Here is a 4,778-nt window from a genome sequence, read left to right on the forward strand (position 1 = left end):
CAATACTTCCCCAACAGGCCTGGTGTCAGCGGTCGGTGCTGACCTGTCAGTTAGTCCGACACCTGTCAGGCGAGCTTGAGCAGCCCTTTCTGGTCATAGTGTCTTACAGGGCCTGAGTTCTAGGAAGCATCTTGCACCTGAGCATACAACAGCAGCAGGCAGCTTCTGGCCACTCTGCTGGCTCAGGGATTTGTAAATGTTGCACCTGTTTATATTTCATTTGTAGCCCAGATCTGCAATCATCGAGTTTTGTATTTGGTGGACGACTGGTTGTGGATTCAGGGTCTCACAGAGTCCCCATACATGTGGAATAGGTAACTGGGAGGAGAGATAGTCGCATTATAGTGGAGAACTGTAGGTTACTTGAGGATAGTTTCTATGGATATCAAATTTAGGGTAAACTGAATCTAATTTAATCTTATCTAAACATTGTACTCGTTGTTCTCTGAGTGAAGAGACCGTCTCTCGACCTCAGGTGTTGATCAAAGAGTATTAAAGCACACCTGTGTCTTCTAAAGACCACTCACGCTTGCCAGAACAACTGGTGTGACTTACTGTAAATAATTATCCATGTCATCCTGTGAGGACGGGACGTTCCCCATACATGTGGAATATATATGTGGGTGGAAAGATAGTTTCTGCACCTCTGACCCACTCTGCATGGGCCTGGTTTTGCCTCCTGCCTCCTTTTGCCTCTTCCACATTTTGCAGGGCTACTACAGACCTCAGCCTGCCGATTCCTTTCCTTCCCTTCTTCACCTTTATTATCTTGAATAAGCGTGTGTTGTGCAGTGGAGTGTGTTTTTCATGACACAAACTGACTTTGACTCTCAGCTGTGTGATGCTGGATGCTTTTGGAAACAGCTGCAAATGGAAACAAGGTGAATCAGAGTCTAAGGGCCAAAAACCAATATGATGAGATAAAATGTGATGTGTGTGTGTGTGCACAGTACATCTGAGAGTTACTGTTCAGTTAGGGAGTCATACTTTGAGTTCATGCCTTTTTGATCCTATAAAGTTGTTCAGTTGTGCAGCTTTGGATGTAAACTGCAAGAAGTATTTACATAAGTGGCTGAGACTTCACTATACCGAACTAAAACATATTTGATACGCATAGAAATGATCCTTATTATCCAACAACAAGTATGTTCATTTAAATGAGATTGACTCGTATTGTTTAATTTAGATTAACGCTATACGTGCTGTTGTTTCAATGTAAATGCATTACACCCTGTCATTGTATTTCACAGTTCATGCTTGTGCTTTAATTTGCTCTCTTTCTTTCTTTTTTGTCAATTTTCATGTGTTTGTATATTTTAATTTTACTGCCAGGTGTCTTTTTTTTGGAAAACAGATGTCAGTACACTGGGTTTGATAGCCAGTAAAAAATAAAGCCGATAAATAGAAAAATATGTAACAAAAAAACTGAATCCACTCCTCAGCAGCAACATATTTCTGCTCCGTGTGTCTGTCTCCATCTCACCTATTCATTATTCATTCTGCAATGAAGTCATAGTCTATAAGAGGTGGAATATCTGTCAGTCTGTGTTAGACTGCACTCAGAGGACCACTGAAATATTTTTTCTGTCTACCGGTGGACTACAAGAAGCCTTCTATAGTTTCAGTAGTACAGCGCTTTAGAATATCTGAAGCCATTTAGGTTCTGCTTCCAACGGGAAAATATAAAAAAAAATGCTCTAAATAATTAATTGACTGTCATGTAGACAGTGAATGAAAAGAAAAAAAATAGAGGCGCTGGTACAAACATGGCTGATAAGCGTATTTGTACGAGACACTCCGGGCTCTGTGCTCACTGAAAACACTGTGTTCCATTGCAGCCATAAACACCTAGCTGCTCTGCTGACATGAACTATAGCACTTTGGATTCGAGCTGTCTGAACATGTACACATGCACACAAATACGGCACATGTACGCACAAACACAGACCGGGCCGCCTTACAGTCGGGATTGAGTTTCACTACTGTTCTATGTGGGAGTCTGCAGAGATTTGCAGTCAAGGCCGCGAGTGCAGCTCCGCGTTTTAACTGCCGGCTTATTTTGTCCGTTTTAACGTTCGGCTACGATCGAGCCAAAACGGCCGAAACAGTGCGCTTTATCCATCCACCTATGTCCCCCGGCTTCCTCCTCCGAACCTTTCATTAGGAACAGCAGCTTGTGGAAATACGGAGGAAGGGAGGTACAGCTTGTTCAGAACTCCAGAACACTCGCGTGATTGGTGGGTCAGAGGTACTTTACAGTCGATTGAACTAAGTCCAAGTCACATCTGAAGTCTTTGAGACATGACTTGCAAGGTGAAATGCAAATTTGCATGGAACCCATCCATCAGTTCTTTGTACGGTAAAGACAAGAGCGCAGTGGCCAAGAAAAGATACTATTGATGTACTTGGATAATTTATAGCAGTACAGAAAGACAGGAGGTATTTTAGTCATCCTACAAGGGGGAGAAAAAAAAAATCAATGTTACAGCCACAGCGCATTAAAAAGGTGCAGGTGTGTCACAACACACTAGCACCACAAATAGCACGAGTATAATACAGATACTGATAAACACAAGTTGCTGCAGCGTGCTGTACAAAAAGACAAACTGACCAAGAATATATACATGACTTAAATCCTCAACGTGTACATTCTGTACCAGGCAGTAAGTCCATAGGAGAATTTCTGTCATCTAAATGTTGTTTCTCTGTTAGATTTTGTCGCTGCACCTGAAAGGATGCATGAGGTCAGTCGTGGAGATGACGTGCATATCCTGGCTGTTGTTAATTATTCATAGACAGTTTGGCAGCGATTCAAAAAGCAAATCTACACTGAGTAGAGCGTTTTGTAATATTCATGGATCACCAAGTTAAGTCTCTTCAGCTTTTTTGCCTTGATGTCTGCAGACGAGTGTCTCAAGTGGGAAAAGTCTTGAAGGAGTCTGAGTCGGGTTGCAGTTCCTCATTTGCGGCAACTCAAACCCGCCTCGAGTCCGAGTGCCTTCGGGACTGAAATATGCAGAGAACAAGGTTCAACAAGAATGCCGGTCCGCCTCGACTTGACAGCATAATGCAGGTTCTGCACTCCAACACGTCCGAGCTGCACAGCGAAGCTCCTGACAGCATCTTGAGTGTTTTTGCGACACGACACATGAACCCGACAGAGTAGAGTGCGACCATGACGGGATACACCTGGTCAGCAACAATGCCGAGGTGCATTCTGGCATTCAAAGTATGTTCAGTTTGAAACGTCTATCAAGAACCGCGAGTCAAACTAACATCTGAATTCTTTTAACTGCTTCAACTACTGTGCATAATTTCCCAGGATCAAACTGCGGCGCGCTGTCGTCTGTGGATCACTACCGACTGGAGCTAAAACGAGACCTTTTATCCCCTTTTCAGCAATCTCATAGCTATGCAGCCGTCTGCACATTTACAACTAGGGTTGGGCGATGTTTTAAAACTTTCCAGTCGTCCTACACTGTTTGAATGAGTCCGATGGCGTCAGATGAGTGTTTCCCAAGCGCTGATTTATTTGTGGCGACCGGTCATAATATCAACATTTGACCGCCACATGATTGATTTACTATTTAACTATTTTTTCCTATTTAAAACGAGTAAACTGTTATTCAGTGTATGGCTGTGCCTCACTATCTCTCACTCTTTCTCTCTCTCTTTCTGCCTCACAAACACATTGACAACAGACCCATCTGTGGACGGCCCTTCCTCTCTGTGCACGCTCTGAACACACACACACACACACACACACACACATACACACACATACCACTGGAACGAAGGTCGATCGCGTTTCCCTGCAGAATAAATACCTCCGCACACATTAGTCCAACGCTGACGCATTCAAGTCAACTCCGCTCAATGAGTCTGTTTGTTCCTAACATAATGCTGTCAATCACACAACTCTTAAAATGAGTTCATGTAAGCATGTAAGGAGCTCATTTCCTAGAACTGCAGCTCCTAGCCTTAACTCCGGTTTTGAGTGTCTTTCATCCGATCTGGCTTGAAGACGCAAACCAGCCTTTAGTGTTCGGACAAACCCGGCAGTGATTAGGAGAAGCAGAGAGAGACATAGTTGTGATGGGATCAACTGGACCTTTATTTCTTCCTCTGGGGCCACAAACACACCAGCTGGGTCAGTGTTATACTGACACATGGGCCTATCTACATACTTCACGGCTGATGACAGTAATTAAATCATCTCTGTCCGCGTGCTTGTGTTGCTCACTTCTCAAACACACGCAACTCTGAAATAAGATAAAAAAATACAACGTTTGTATTACCAACACCAACAAAGATAGCATATTACTGAAAGAAACACAAAATATTTCAAATAAATTAAAATAAAATCAGGAAAGGCTTTCCAATTAAAATAAAAAAGAGATCCTTTCAGAGCATCGCACTCCATCCCCTTAAATTTTCAGCCGGGCCCCTGGAACAGACAAAGATCACCGCCTGAGGATTTCAAAGTGTGTGCTGGTGTGTAAGGTACAACATGCACAGCGATGAACTAGACCATGAAGGCCCTTAAAGGTAATCAGTAAAATGTTAAAGTCTGTTGTCCAACATACCAGGAGCCCTTGTAATGAGGCTAAATCATGGGCTGTTAGCCATGATCTGAACCAGTCATAATTATTTATACCAAGTAACATATAGAGCAACATCTTCAAACATTTGGCTAAAGCAGTGCCTGTGCTTCAACACTAGGTCTGGATTCTGTGCTTTAACTTCAAGCTGCATGATGTTTCTAACTCTGGAGATGA

Source organism: Stegastes partitus, unplaced genomic scaffold (assembly GCF_000690725.1).
Source record: "Stegastes partitus isolate 25-593 unplaced genomic scaffold, Stegastes_partitus-1.0.2 Scaffold733, whole genome shotgun sequence".
Classification (NCBI taxonomy): Eukaryota; Metazoa; Chordata; class Actinopteri; family Pomacentridae; genus Stegastes; species Stegastes partitus.